At 41.2% G+C, this 16,665-nt stretch overlaps 1 protein-coding gene and 1 pseudogene across 3 annotated transcripts in view; one reads left to right on the forward strand and one right to left on the reverse strand.

Moving 5' to 3' along the window:
* The window catches only part of UMAD1 (UBAP1-MVB12-associated (UMA) domain containing 1), a 266,139-nt gene that overhangs the window by 14,368 nt on the left and 235,106 nt on the right, over positions 1-16,665 (forward strand). The window lies entirely within an intron of this gene.
* LOC134381207 (spermine synthase-like) lies at positions 8,976-13,114 on the reverse strand (annotated as a pseudogene).

The raw sequence follows: 16,665 nt of genomic DNA on the forward strand, positions 1-16,665 counted from the left end.
GCTTGGTAAATCTTTTTCCATCCTTTCACTCTTAGTCTATGTGAATCTTTATGGGTGAGGTGGGTCTCTTGTAGGCAGCATATAGTTGGGTCCTGCTTTTTGATCCAGTCGGCCAGTCTGTGTCTTTTAATTGGGGAATTTAAGCCTTTTACATTAAGAGTTGTTATTGAAAGGTGTTGATTTATTCCTAGCATTTTATTGGTTGTTTGGTTGTCTTAGGTGTCTTTTGTTCCTTGCTTTCTTTTTTTTTTTTTTTTTTTTTTTTTTATACAAGAATATTTATTTACAGCATTATCTCTAATAGTCACATAGCATAACATTTAGATTGTGAAAGCATGTTTATCCAAAAAATGAATGTAAAATCATGATTAATGCAAAGAAAGAGAAGACTCAGTTGCAGCTGAGATGAATGCAGGATCTAAGCAAATCACATCTAATTATATAAAGGTTAGACATTCTCACAGTTTAATCATATAATTTGATATGACAACTTATAAAATGGCATATTCAGAGTGGAGAAAGAATGGTAATCTGAAAGGGAAATAAATGAGATAAGACCTTTAATATTAGAACACAAAAACTTTAGCAGACCTTAATAAAATTGAATTTAAAATGAACTTCGTGAAGTTCACATGAATTTCAAAAAATTTCTTTCCTAGTTCTGTTATTAAGTAGCCCAGAAAAATGTCACCGTGTCTATCTTTAGTTCTCATGAGTAACAGTCTGACGTGCACCCCTGGTGACCAGATTTTGGCATCTATATTCCGTAAAAAGCCAGGATGCCTTGAAGAGTAGTTAGTTCCCTGTCATGGGGTAGGGAAAATAAAGTTGCATTTGAAATACGTAGTTATTACCAGGAAGTGAGAATGCTTTCAAAGATGTCTGGGAGCAGTACTATAAAGGGGAAAAAATGCCTCCAAAGGTTGTGACAATAGGAACATCTAAAAAGAACATAATAATCCTGACAAAAGCCATGACGTTATAATATTACTCAAAATGAGACAATCAAACGAGCTATATAGAATCAAGGTATCTCCGGATATCCAATGATAACTGAAACTACGTTAAGTACATTGTATTTTATCTGCATCAGTTCCATTAGGAAAAATCAGATGGCAAAATTTAAGGAGGTGGCTGTGGTAAAAAAGCTGTATCTGAGATGTTAAAAAGAAAATGAGTGAGGATGACAATTAAGGGATGCCAATGGGTTAAGCTGTGAGAAACCATTTCTTTCCAAAAAATCAGTTGACACAGCAGCAGATCATATTGTGAAAAAGATCCCATCCCAATAATCACCCACGTTCCTGTGTTTTAGTCTCAGATCTGGCTAATAATCCAAACCTTTAAACATATTAAGGTCCTAATTCTATAATCTGTAAACTTAATCTTTAACCAGACAGCCCGTTTGAGATGGTAATTTTGCTTATGTGGCAAACAATTTTGACACTTGATGATATGACAAATGATGACATATGATGGAAATGTCAAGGAAATGAAACATATGCTTTGTATTAATACTTTTGCATTTAGTGCAAGGGTAGTAATGATTTGTAATATTTTTGTTAATCTGTATTTGTGCCGTCTGCTTTTTAAAGAGAGGCACTTAAAGGAATCTGACATAAAGGACTTGAGATTTTAACTGAATACTTAGAAAGATTCAGCTTATCTTTTTTTTTTTTTTTTTTTTTTTTTTTTTTTTTTTTTTAAATTTTATTTTGTCGATATACATTGTAGCTGATTATTGCTTCCCATCACCAAAACCTCCCTCCCTTCTCCCTCCCCCCCTCCCCCCCGACAATGTCCTTTCTGTTTGCTTGTTGTATCAACTTCAAATAATTGTGGTTGTTATATCTTCTTCCCCCCCCCCGGTTTGTGTGTGTGTGTGTATGTGTGTGTGTGAATTTATATATTAATTTTTAGCTCCCTCCAATAAGTGAGAACATGTGGTATTTCTCTTTCTGTGCCTGACTTGTTTCACTTAATATAATTCTCTCAAGGTCCATCCATGTTGTTGCAAATGGCAGTATTTCATTCGTTTTTATAGCTGAGTAGTATTCCATTGTGTAGATGTACCACATTTTCCGTATCCACTCATCTGATGATGGGCATTTGGGCTGGTTCCAACTCTTGGCTATTGTAAAGAGTGCTGCGATGAACATTGGGGAACAGGTATACCTTCGACTTGATGATTTCCATTCCTCTGGGTATATTCCCAACAGTGGGATGGCTGGGTCGTATGGTAGATCTATTTGCAATTGTTTAAGGAACCTCCATACCATTTTCCATAGAGGCTGCACCATTTTGCAGTCCCACCAACAATGTATGAGAGTTCCTTTTTCTCCGCAGCCTCGCCAGCATTTATCGTTCACAGTCTTTTGGATTTTAGCCATCCTAACTGGGGTTAGATGGTATCTCAATGTGGTTTTGATTTGCATTTCCCGGATGCTGAGTGATGTTGAGCATTTTTTCATATGTCTGTTGGCCATTTGGATATCTTCCTTAGAGAAATGCCTACTTAGCTCTTTTGCCCATTTTTTAATTGGGTTGTTTGTTTTCTTCTTGTAAAGTTGTTTGAGTTCCTTATATATTCTGGATATTAATCCTTTGTCAGATGTATATTTTGCAAATATTTTCTCCCACTCTGTTGGTTGTCTTTTAACTCTTTTAATTGTTTCTTTTGCTGTGCAGAAGCTTTTTAGTTTGATATAATCCCATTTGTTTATTTTTCCTTTGGTTGCCCGTGCTTTTGGGGTCGTATTCATGAAGTCTGTGCCCAGTCCTATTTCCTGAAGTGTTTCTCCTATGTTTTCTTTAAGAAGTTTTATTGTCTCAGGGTGTATATTTAAATCCTTAATCCATTTTGAGTTGATTTTAGTATACGGTGAGAGGTATGGATCTAGTTTCATTCTCCTGCATATCGATATCCAGTTATCCCAGCACCACTTGCTGAAGAGGCAGTCCCTTCGCCACTGAATAGGCTTGGTGCCTTTGTCAAAGATCAGATGGCAGTAAGTGTGTGGGTTGATTTCTGGATTCTCTATTCTATTCCATTGGTCAGTGTGTCTGTTTTTATGCCAGTACCATACTGTTTTGGTTATTATAGCTTTGTAGTATAGCTTAAAGTCAGGTAGTGTTATGCCTCCAGCTTTATTTTTTTTGCTGAGCATTGCTTTGGCTATTCGTGGTCTTTTATTGTTCCATATAAATGTCTGAATAGTTTTTTCCATTTCTGAGAAAAATGTCTTTGGAATTTTGATGGGGATTGCATTGAATTTGTATATCACTTTGGGTAGTATGGACATTTTCACTATGTTGATTCTTCCAATCCAAGAGCATGGAATATCTTTCCATCTTCTTGTATCCTCTCTAATTTCTCTCAGCAGTGGTTTGTAGTTCTCATTATAGAGATTTTTCACATCCTTGGTTAACTCAATTCCTAAGTATTTTATTTTTTTGGTGGCTATTGTAAATGGGCAGGCTTTCTTGATTTCTCCTTCTGCATGTTCACTATTGGAGAAAAGAAATGCTACTGATTTTTGTGTGTTGATTTTGTATCCTGCTACTGTGCTGAAATCATTTATCAATTCCAACAGTTTTTTTGTAGAGGTTTTAGGCTGTCCGATATATAGGATCATGTCATCTGCAAACAGGGACAGTTTGACTTCATCTTTTCCAATCTGGATGCCCTTTATTTCCTTCTCTTCTCTGATTGCTCTGGCTAGTACTTCCAACACTATGTTGAATAGAAGTGGTGAGAGTGGGCATCCTTGTCTAGTGCCTGTTCTTAAAGGAAAAGCTTTCAGCTTTTCCCCATTCAGGATGATATTGGCAGTGGGTTTGGCATATATGGCTTTAATTATGTTGAGATACTTTCCCTCTATACCTAACTTATAGAGGGTCTTTGTCATGAATGAGTGCTGAACTTTATCAAATGCTTTTTCAGCGTCTATAGAGATGATCATATGGTCCTTGTGTTTGAGTTTATTAATATGGTGTATCACATTTATTGATTTGCGTATGTTGAACCAACCTTGCATCCCTGGGATGAATCCCACTTGATCGTGATGAATAATTTTTCGTATGTGTTGCTGTATTCTGTTTGCTAGTATTTTAGTGAGGATTTTTGCATCTATATTCATCAAGGATATCGGCCTGTAGTTTTCTTTTTTGGTTATATCTTTACCTGGTTTTGGTATCAGGATGATGTTTGCTTCATAGAATGAGTTTGGGAGATTTGCGTCCGTTTCAATCTTTTGGAATAGTTTGTAAAGAATCGGTGTCAATTCCTCTTTGAATGTTTGGTAAAATTCTGCTGTGAATCCATCTGGTCCTGGGCTTTTCTTTGTTGGGAGCCTTCTGATAACAGCTTCAATCTCCTTTATTGTTATTGGTCTGTTCAAATTTTCTACGTCTTCACGGTTCAGTTTTGGGAGCTTGTGTGTGTCCAGAAATTTATCCATTTCCTCCAGATTTTCAAATTTGTTGGCGTATAGTTGTTTATAGTAGTCTCGAATGATTCCTTGTATTTCAGATGAATCAGTTGTAATATCGCCTTTTTCATTTCTAATTTTTGTTATTTGAGTCTTCTCTCTTCTTTTTTTTGTTAGCCATGCTAATGGTTTGTCAATTTTATTTATCTTTTCAAAAAACCAACTTTTTGATTCATTGATCTTTTGAATTGTTTTTTGGTTCTCAATTTCATTCAGTTCTGCTCTGATCTTAATGATTTCTTTCCGTCTGCTAACTTTAGGTTTGGATTATTCTTGTTTTTCTAGTTCTTTAAGGTGAAGTGTTAGGTTGTTCATTTGCCATCTTTCCATTCTTCTGAAGTGAGCATTTAATGCAATAAATTTCCCCCTTAATACTGCTTTTGCAGTATCCCACAGGTTTTGGTATGATGTATCATTGTTTTCATTAGTTTCAATAAATTTTTTGATTTCCTGCTTGATTTCTTCTTGGACCCATATGTCATTAAGTAGAATACTCTTTTATTTCCATGTGTTTGTATAGTTTCTAGAGTTTTGTTTGTTATTGATTTCTAGTTTTAATCCATTGTGGTCTGAGAAAATACATGGGATAATTCCAATTTTTTTGAATTTATTGAGACTTGATTTGTGACCTAATATGTGATCTATTCTGGAGAATGATCCATGTGCTGATGAGAAGAATGAATATTCTCAGGTTGTTGGATGGCATGTTCTGTAGATATCTGCCAATTCCAATTGGTCTAGAGTCTTGTTTAGATCTTGTGTTTCTCTACTGATTCTTTGCCTAGATGATCTGTCTAATATTGACAGTGGGGTGTTCAGGTCCCCTGCTATTATGGTATTAGTGTCTATTTCCTTCTTTAGGTCTAATAGAGTTTGTTTTATAAATCTGGCTGCTCCAACATTGGGTATGTACATTTTTATGATTGTTATGTCTTCTTGATGGATCAGTCCTTTTATCATTAAGTAGTGTCCCTCATTGTCTCTTTTTATGGTTTTTAGTTTAAAGTCTATTTTGTCAGATATAAGAATAGCTACTCCAGCTCGTTTTTCTTTTCTGTTTGCATGGTAAATCTTTTTCCATCCTTTCACTCTTAGTCTATGTGAATCTTTATGGGTGAGGTGGGTCTCTTGTAGGCAGCATGTAGTTGGGTCCTCCTTTTTGATCCAGTCAGCCAGTCTGTGTCTTTTGATTGGGGAATTTAAGCCTTTTACATTAAGAGTTGTTATTGAAAGGTGTTGATTTATTCCTAGCATTTTATTGGTTGTTTGGTTGTCTTAGGACTTTGTTCCTTGCTTTCTGATTTACTGTTTGTTTTCTGTGTTTGTTGGTTCCTTAGGTTGTAGATAGTGTTTTTGTTAGCTTGTTTTCTCTTCATGAATGCCATTTTTATTATACTAGCGGGTTTAGATTTTTCTTGGGTTTTTATGGCAGTGGTAGTTATTTTTCAGGAACCAAACCCAGTACTCCCTTGAGGATTTCTTGTAAGGGTGGTCTTGTGGTAGTGAACTCCCGCAGTTTTTGTTTGTCTGAGAAATATACTATTTGCCCCTCATTTCGGAAGGATAGCCTTGCAGGGTAGAGTATTCTTGGCTGGCAATCTTTGTCTTTTAGTATTTTGAAAATATCATCCCATTCCTTTCTAGCTTTTAGGGTTTGTGATGAATAGTCTGATGTTAACCTGATTGGGGCTCCCTTATAGGTGATTTGACGCTTCTCTCTTGCAGCTTTTAAGATTCTCTCTTTATCTGTGAGTTTTGCCAATTTGACTATGACATGTCTTGGAGAACTTCTTTTTGGGTTGAATACATTTGGAGATCGTTGAGCTTCCTGGATCTGAAGATCTGTGATTTTTCCTATACCTGGGAAGTTTTCTGCCACTATTTTGTTGAATATGTTTTCAATGGAATCTCCATTTTCCTCCCCTTCTGGAATACCCATGACTCGGATATTTGATCGCTTATGGTTGTCTGATATCTCTCTCAGATTTTCTTCAATGTCCTTGATTCTTTTTTCTTTCTTTTTGTCTGCTTGTGTTATTTCAAACAGCCCATCTTCAAGTTCAGAGGTTCTCTCTTCAACTTCGACAAGCCTGCTGGTTAAACTCTCTGTTGTGTTTTTTATTTCGTTGAATAACTTCTTCAGTTCAGCAAGTTCTGCTACATCTTTTTTCAGGACATTGATTTCCTTGTACATTTCCTCTTTCAGATCCTGTATACTTTTCCTCATTTCATCATGATGTCTAGCTGAGTTATCTTGTATCTCATTCAGTTTCCTTAGAATTATCACTCGAAATTCCTTGTCAGTCATTTCAAGGGCTTCTTGTTCTATAGGATCTAGAGTTTGAGATTTATTAACTTTTGGTGGTGTACTTTCTTGATTTTTTGTTTTTCTGGTATCTTTTTTTTGGTGTTTATTCATTGTGGCCGGGGGTTTCACAGTTCACCGGTTTGAGACTAATGACTAACTAGGATGTTGCTGTGGTTGCCAATTTCGTATGGCTCCCTCCGTGACTGCTCAGTTGACCTCTAGTGCCTTGTGTGTGTGGTTGTCTTGGGTCTTGGGCTTCTCCGAGGATCCACCTTTCTGGTCAGCTTGGACTCTGCTGGGCTGGTGGATCACGTACCACAGGGTGTGTGATCTCTGTTGAGCTTTCACTTCCTGTGCAGGACTTCTCCCTGTTCCGTGTGCTCTGGCCCAGGCTGTTAGATCGTGCAGTGGTGACCCCACCGGGTGTGTGGTTTCTGTCGAGTCTCCCCCTCCCTGGCCGCACGTCTCCCCACTCTGTGCGCACTGTCCTGGGCTGGGGCCTGTCTTCTGCACCCTTCGTCTATCAGCTGGGCCTTCAAGACCCTGCTCGGCACCGCCTCGCCCAGGAAGTCTACCAGGTTTCTGCTGGGCACTGACTACTGGTCTCTCTGGGTTCCTTTGTAGCACTATGTAGATCTTTCTCGGGTCTTGTTCATCTTTGTATCCCCCCAGTATAACCCGAGTCTAGCGCCCACCTGCAGCCTGCTCTCCGGCAGGTTCAAGCGGACCTGGGAACTCTCCTACCACACTATTCCCAACCAGACATTCGTTAGGCTTTTTTCCAAACTGGTGGCCGCAGAGGTGATATCTGCCTCCCAGTAACAGGGAGTTTACCTGGGGCCGGAGTCCAGGGTATGGTGGAGTGACAGTCGGCCCGCCCGTACTTCCTTGCCGTCCCGACACTGGCCCGGGACACCCCCTCCACCAGCCCCGCCAGAGAACCGCGGAGGGAGTGGGAGCGGAGGCCCCCGTGCCAGGCCAAGCAAGTGGGAGGGCTCAGTGATGGCCGAGCAGGGCGGAGCTGCCCGCACCTGGGAAAATGGAGGCAGCACCGGGCGGTGAGTGGCCTGGTGGTGCAGGCGGGAGCCGCGTGGGCATCCACCCCCCGAACAGAGCTGTGCCAGGGATCACTCACAGTGCTGTGCCAGGTCGGGTGCTCGCTCTCTGTCTCTGGTTTGCCGCCTTTCCCAGTTCTCGGCCGCTGCCGCCTCGGGCTGTTCAGTCGCGGCACGGCTTGGGCGCTCCCAGGAATCTTCTTTAATGCCGGTCTGAAACCTCGAATCCTGAATAGGGCAGCTGGCCGCCTTCAGCGCGGCCCCGGCCTCCGGGATCCTGGCTGCATCCACAGCAGCCCTGGCGCCGTGTTCCCTGTTTCGAGACTCGCTTTTGCAGCTAAGAAACAGTTCTTTTCCTGCTCCACACTTCAAAGCTGTTGTCTGTAAATGAGGCAGCCTCTCCTGCCGGGGGCAAAGTGGCGGTCACCCCCCACGACTGGCCAGCAGCTGCGGTCCTCCCTTAAGAGATGGCGAGATGAAGGTCCACAAGATTCCCGGCTGCCTGAGGCCCAGTGGCCGCCTTTTCCACCTCAGCTACTCCGCGCCAGCCGCCGCAGCCGCCGCCATCTTGAAAAGCCTCTATCCAATATTTCTCTTTTGTAACTTTAATTGAAGCATTGCTAATCATTTTTTAACTCCCTCTTATAAGCACTAACTTTTAAAATCTAAATCAATTGCTATTCATTTTTTTAACTCTCTCTTATAAGCACCTAATTTTAATATCTAAATCAAGTTGGGAGAAAGAAACACCATCAGGAACGTCCCCCTGGAACAAAACAATGATCTTCATTCCTCTAAACATCCAAATTGAAGGTCTAAACCAAAACCAAAATAGCCCACACAGAAATAAACAGTAACAAATATAACATTCTAGGGGGGTCAGTGCTTTTAGCAGTCTGCGCTGTGCTGTCTAATCCTCCTTCAGCTGACTTTCAAAAAAATAACACCCTAGCTCATCAAAATATACATTTTCCATTCACTTTTTTAAATTAAAAATAATGATTAAGAAAAGAAAACTTTGAGGAATTCACGGTCAATTGCCTAACTCATGTTGATGGCATGTACAGCATATGAAGGTGAGCAAGGCTATTTGCAGCACACTTGATTAGGGGATATTCATCTTCAAGGTTTCACTTTCTTCCAAACAGTGTAAAATACCCACAATTCCAGGTATGAAGGGATACAGATGATCTCCTTCGAAAATTCCACAGGACAGTACAGGTACCGGAGCTGTTCTTCATAGAGTGACAGGGCTGTCAAATTGACACATTTCCCTTGTGTAAAATATTTCCCATCCTGTTTCAATACTTTCATTGAGACGTCAAGAATCAGTTTGAGAAACTCCCACGTGGAATCTTCTTCTGGAGTAATATGTATGGGTTCTGGTCAAGATGGCAGAATAGACAGTTCCCAGTGTCACTCCTCCCACAAATCCACCAAATTTACAACTATAAAAATGTAACATCATAGTAGTCCCCCCATATCTGCAGGGAATACATTCCAAGACCCCCAGTGGACGCCTGAAACTGCAGATAGTACAGAGCCCTGTATATACTGGTTTTTTCCTACACATACATACATACGTTGAAGTTTAATTTATAAATTAGACATAGTAAGAGATTAACAATAACTAATAATAAAACAGAACAATTACAACAATATAAATAAAATTTTTGTTTGGTTAGAATGTGGTGTTATAATGTCAAGGTCAAGCGTTCAGATCCCGATACTGGCCAGCCACAAAAAATAAATAAATAAAAATAAATTTACATGAGTGTGGGGGGTTCTGGTCAAGATGGCAGAATAGATGGTCCCCAGCGTCAGTCTCTCCCACAAATCCAACAATTTACAACTATAAAAATGTAACAACAGCCAAGCTGGGGCCACTGGAGCTCAGAGGAAGAAGAGGAGAAACCTATGAAGTTCATGAAGGCATAGAAGCCACAATGAGAGAAAGAAAACCTCAGAGCATTTTGGGCCCTGGCTACTTTAAGGCTGGAGCTGCTGAGCACACAGAGCAGAAGGCAGCAGAAACTGCAGCTGTGCCCTTCCAATGGAGTTGCTTGGAGGCGGCAGGGGAGAAGAGGGCCTTGGTGGCCCCCAGGACAGCAAGACCACTAATAGGGTTCCTGTGGACCCACACAGGAGTGAGGACCCAGAACAGCTGAAAAAGGGGAGCCACTCAGAGGCCAGTGAGTCATTGCAAGGGACCGGCACAGGGCCTGTCCCATGGGAAGTGTTTGGAGCATGGGCAGTGGGGGAGATGGCCCACTGGGAGAACACTGGGGCACATCAAGTACAGCCCATCTGACCCCCAGTCAGTACAGGATGACTTAGAAGAGACTGGCCAGGAATGCAGAATTGCATGGGGTGCAGTTTGAAGAAAAAACTCAGGCCCAGATCAGAGATTCTACAGAACACAGATCCACCGGGTCTCTGGAGAGCCGGAAGTACCTATAAGATCAACCTTTAAACCCTGAGCTGCACAAAAAGCCTTCCCTAGGGAAACAGTAGCAGAGTAGCTATTTAAACAACCACACAGCTCAAGTACTGGTTCCCACAGGAAGTCCCCCTGTGTTAGAAGCAAAGGACAAAAAAATTAGTTCTGGCCCAGGCACAGAACCAGCACCTTGGAGCCCACCTAGGGATCTGGAGTATGGAGTAGGGGACCGGACCACCCTCCCACAACCAGGCACAACATGCCAGCACCTCGGAGCCCATCCAGGGACCCGGGGCATGGAGCAAGGGACTGGACCTCTCTCCTACAACCAGTCACAACATGCCAGCACCTCGGAGCCCACCCAGGGACCTGGGGTATGGAGAAGGGGACCAGACCTCTCTCCCATAACCAGGCACACCAAGCCAGCACCTTGGGTCCCGCCCAGTGACCCAAGGCATGGAACCAGGAACTGGACCCTCCTCCCACAATGAGGCACACCATGCCCGCGCCTTGGGGCCCACCTGGGGACCTGAGGCATGGAGAAGGGGACCAGACCTGTCTCCCACAACCAGGCACATGAAGTCAACACCTCGGGACCCACCCAGGGACCCGGGGCATGGATAAGGGGACTGGACAACCCTCCCACACGAGGCACAAAATGCCAGCACCTTGGGGCCCACCTGGGTACCTGAGGTATGGAGGAGGGGACCGGACCTCTCTCCCACAACCAGGTACACTGCACCAGCACCTTAGGGCCTGCTTGGCCCAGAGGCACACAGAAGGGGACTGGACCTGTCTCCCACAACCAGGCACATCGTGCCAGCGCCTCGGGGCCCACCTGGGGACCCAAGGCATGGAGAAGAGGACCAGACCTCTCTACCACAACCAGGTATACCAAGCCAGTGCCCCAAGTCCCACCCAGTGACCTGAGGTGTGGAGCTGGAGATCGGACAGTCCTTCTACACCAGGCACAAAATGCCAGCACCTTGGGGCCCACCTGGGTACCTGAGGCATGGAGAAGAGGACTGGACCTCTCTCCTACAACCAGGCATACCATGCCAGCACCTTGGGGCCTGCTTGGTCCAGAGGTGTGTAGAAGGGTACTGGACCCTCCTTCCATAACCAGGCACATGGCGCCAGTGCCTTGGGTCCTGCCCAGAGACCTGGGGCATGGAGAAGGGGACCAGACTGCCCTCCCTCAACCAGGCACACCGTGCCAGCACCTCAGGGCACACCCAGGGACCTGGGGCATGGAGAAGGGGACTGGACCCCTCTCCCACAACCAGGCACACCAAGCCAGCTCCTTGGGTCTTGCCCAGTGACCTGAGGGATGGAGAAAGGGACTGGCCACCCCTCCCACAATAAGGCACATGGCACCAGCACCTTGGGGCCTGCCCAGGGACCAGAGGCATGGAGAAGGGGACCAGACACACCTCACAACCAGGCATACCACCAGTGCCAAGGAGCATACTGAAAACAGCACCTCCATGTGGGTGGCCCACCACAGCCACCACAATAACCATGGCTGCTGCAAAAGTGGCTAGATGCCACAACCACCACGCAGATGGTCCGCCAGCCACTGGAATGCATTCACACAAGAAGAGTCACCAGCAGAGACAAAGAAAAGAAGAGGATATCTCTTTCCACAAAACCCATTTCAGAGTGACAGAAGAAGCATCTGCTCTATGATAATATTGGGGGACCTGATCACATCTCTCAGCACTGGACAGATCATCTAGGCAACAAATTAACAGAGCAACCATTATTCTTTCAGAAGGAGAGAAGAAATCTAGGGCAATTAAAGGGGGGAGGGGGAGGGAATGGGGGATGGGGAACGATTGGACAAGGGCATAGAGAATAATTATGATTTGTAACAATATAAATGCCAGTAATATTGATTTAATCAACATATCTCAATGTTCAACCACCAAAATATGTATAATCAATTTTGATTCAATAAATAAAATGAATTAAAAAAATAAAAATTAAAATAAAAATTAAAAAGAAAAAAAATGAATCTTCTTCTGGAGACGTGGAGATTGGAACAGCTGTCAAATTGTTAATTACATAATCAAACTCTCTCCCGTTTTTGGTGTACCTCTTCAGTACTGGTATACAGTTTTCTATAAGAACCTGATAGCAGTCTCCTTTAAGATTGTCTAAGACATCACCACATGTTTTTTGCATATATTTTTACATCCATCAATTAACATTTGGTCAATCTCTACCATAGTTACCGTCTCTGGTTTCAGTTTGACTGTTTCACAAACTATGCCCCCATCTCTGCCTCTTAGAATCAGTACATCCTTGCCAGAGTAATCTTCTTTGCCACTGTCCATAACGGCCCGGGTATATGCCAAAACACTCTCTGCCAAATTAACATCTCCACTAAGGATAAGAATATTTACAAATTGCTTTGAGTCCAGAACTTTAATGTTCTGAAAAGTGAATCTTCATTATACACCACTTCATCTATGTCATACTCAACCAGGCGCCTGTCAGCAGTGGGCCAATGTCTGTCCATGGACCGTCCTTGAGCCATGGGTGGTAATTGCTTCACCCCCTTAGTTACTGTCCTGATTCAGTTCTTTCATTCTTTCTTCTACTTTGCTCAAAAGGCTGTCAGTTTCTTCTTTGCCCTGTGCATCACTGTTGTAAATCTGAAGGTCCAGCAACACCAATCCATGTGGGTAAATTCTCAAATTGGCAAAGCTGCCATTTCTGTTTATGTAGGTTGCTAAGTAGCCATGGTTCTGCCAGGTGTGCACTGAATCTGCCATCTCCTTCTCCTGGAAAGGAGGCCTTTCAGAATGGTGTCACTGTCAGAGTTTTGGAGGCTGGGAAGTCCAAAATCCAGGGAACACATCTGGTGAAGACCTTGGTGGTGACAGAGGTGGAGGGGTCTTACATGGCAAAATGGTGGAGCAGCAAACAAGCCTTACTTGATATTTATACTGTGGCCCTTGTGGTATTCGTCTGTGTTGGCCTGACAACTTTCAACTTTTCTATGTCCTTATATTTTAGGAGTGTCTCTCTTGTATGTATATAGTGCATGTAGCTGGAGGTTTTGTTTTGTTTTTTTATCTTTTGTCCATTTGCATTGATGTGTTTTGATTCATTTCTACAGTCATTTTGTGCTTCCTGTATATTCTGCTTTTTGTTTATTTTTTTCTCCATTCTTGCCTTCTTTTTCATTGACTTTTTTGTTACGTTTTTTTCTTTAATTCCATTTTATCCTTTTGTATTAGTTTGAATGTTACAGATTCTATTTTTGTTTTGGTTTTTTTTGAGGGGAGGATCACCCTACAAATTTTAACATGTTACGACCTGAATGTCTGTATCTCCCACCCCTCTCACCCCCTCTCCCAAATTCATATCTATGTTGAAATCCTAACCCCCAAGTAATGGTATTAGGAGGTGAAGCCTTTGGGAGGTGTTTAGGTTAAGGGGGCAAAGCCCTCATGAGTGGGATTAGTGCCCTTATAAGAGTCCAGAGACAGACCCCTAACCCTTCCACCATATGAGGTATTAGTGAGAAGATAGCTGGAAGTGAGCCCTCACCAGACACTGAATCTACTGGAGCTTTGATCTAGGACTTTCTAGCTTCCAGGACTGTGAGAAATAAATTTCTGTTGTTTATAAGCTACCCAATTTATGGTATTTTGTTATAGCAGCACAGACTAAGACACATGCACATTAAACTTAAAAGTCTATAACTCTACTGTGGGTCAAGACAGGAACTTGTAACTCCATTTACCTTTTCCCAATTTTTTTTGCTGGTGTTTAGAGATTTAATTCTATCTTGATTTCTTGTAACCCCACAAATTAGACGTTATTATTATTTATGAAGTTAATAATTGCTTGGAATTACCCATATATTTATGATTTTCTTTACTTACTGTTTATTTTTACATCTCAACTTTCCTTCTGGGATTACTTTTCTTCTTTTTGAGGTACCTTCTTTAGAAGTTTTTTTAGTGAGAATCTTTGTAAGTAAACTTCATCAGTTTGTGTTTGTCTGAATATGTTTATTTCGTTCTGGCTCCCAAAATATAGTTTTACTATCTTTCTGTGGTATAGAATTCTAAATGGACAGTTAATTTCTCTCACAATTACTGTAATGATAATATTTTACTATTATAATGTCTGCTTTCTTTTAAATTGTGATTCCATTGTAAGCTTTCATGTCTCTCTATCTGCTTGATCCTCAGTTTGTCTTTGGTGTTCTGCAGTTCCATTGTATAATATATCCCTCTGTGGATTTCTCTTGTTTAGCTTGCTGGTGAATAAGTTGTGTTTTGTTAATCTGATAATTGTCTTTTTCAGTACTGGGACATTTTCAGCCATTATCCCTTTGAATATTGCCTCTCTCCCATTCTGTCTAACTCCTTCTGGAACTCTGATTAGATTTAAGAAGGACCTTCTCACTTGTTCTTGACTTCTGTTTTATAGTTCCAAATGTTTTTGATTCTATGTGCTGAATTCTGGATAATTTTTTCCTATCTTCCAGTTTACTAATTCTTAATACAGTTGTCTCATTTAGTCTTTTTAATTTCAATACTATTATTTGTTTGTTTCTAGAAGTTCTGTTTGGTTATTTTTACAAATTTTATTAGTTATTGCTAGGCTGTCATTCTTTTGCCAAAGTTTCAGGTCTCTATTTCTTCATATATTAAGAATATAAAGTTAGTCTGTTTATATTTTATTTTTCATACCCACAGTCTTTATAGGTCTGATTTTGTAACGTTTTTGATTCTGCTTACTCTTCCTTGCTGTGGCTTGTTTTTGCATTTGTATAGTAATTTTTGAGTATGAATTCATGCTGCTTGGAACTTTTTTTGTTGATTTCCTTGAAGTTTGGCTTGAGGGTATGTTTCAGAGAAGATTTGTGTTTCCTTCTTCCCAAGGTGTTTGGGCCCCAGGCTTTGTGCCTGTTCTCTGTGGGAAATTGGTCATTAAAACCCAGGCTTTTATCATTAGAAATCACCAGTGGCCAAAGGGAAATCGTTCGTTCTAGTACTTGCATATACCCCTCTGGATTTGTAGATCCTTGTTCTTTCTGGCTTCTGTGAATTTCTTTATCTATTATTGGCTTAACCATACATTAAAAAAAGAAGACATTTAGAAGTATTTAATTCAGCATTTTTAGACAGACTGTACTGGGGGTGATTTCTCTGAGCATCTCTTTTGACATATCAGAAAAACATATTCTAGTACTGTTTTTAGCTTACTATTTTGTTAGGGTGGCTCAAGGGGCATACACCTGGCTTTTTGTACCACAAATGTTATTTTAAATAGCTGATGTGGGGATTTTGTTAGTTCTGAGAATAATAAACCCAATTATACATTAACCAAGACCTCGGTAAAGATATAGTAGAGTGTTGGGGAGTGGCAAACACTAAGGGTAAAGATAAATAGAGACCACATCCTGGAATATCTTTTTTATATGCCATTCCATGGAGTTTGGACTTAATACCAAGGTGCTTTTGCTATAGTTAATATGACCACTTTAAATCAGCATAAACTTTGTTTTATTTATTAATTATGGCAAAATATACATAACAAAATTTATCATTTAAACCATTTTTAAGTGTACAGTTCAGTGGCATTAGGTATGGTCATATTGTTGTGCGACCATCATCACTGTCCACCTTCAGAATTCTTTATCTTTCAGAATTCAAACTTTGTGCCCATTAAACAATAACTCCAGATTCTTCCCTCCCCCCAGCCTGTGATAAACATCATTTCACTTTCTGTCTGTATGAATTTGACTACTCTAGGTAGATCATATAAATTAAATCATACAATATTTGTCCTTTTGAGGCTGGCTTATTTCACCTAGAATAATGTCTACAAGGTTTATCCATGTTGTAGCATATATCAGAATTTCATTCCTTTTTAAGACTGAATAATAAAATACTCTGTCATATGGCTATTCCGCATTTTATCTATCCATTTTTTTGTTGATGGATGTTTTGGGTTGCTTCCCCTTTCCTGCTTAAACTGTTTAGTCAAAAGGAAATGAATTAGATACACTCTGAATTGGCCTGACTAGCCCAAGGTTTATTGACTTTAGAGGGACTGGAACCATGAATGGGAAAGTTTTCAGATCTAAGCTGTCTTCTTGACGCTTTGTGAGATTACTTTCTTCATAGCCAAACATTTGTTGCTTTGTTGTTTATGTAGACCTACATGGTTATCTCAGGCTTTGTGACCAGCTTTTGGGAGAATCTAATTTGCCATTAATTTAATCTTATTAGTCACTTGACCATACTTCTTCTGATGGTGTGAAAGAGGATTTGGGGAGGATTGGTTGTAAACATAGCTACTGGGAGTTCACTATGTTGGGAAGATACCCAGTGGGGTTGCAGT

The sequence above is a fragment of the Cynocephalus volans genome, chromosome 6, assembly GCF_027409185.1.
Source record: "Cynocephalus volans isolate mCynVol1 chromosome 6, mCynVol1.pri, whole genome shotgun sequence".
Taxonomy (NCBI): Eukaryota; Metazoa; Chordata; class Mammalia; order Dermoptera; family Cynocephalidae; genus Cynocephalus; species Cynocephalus volans.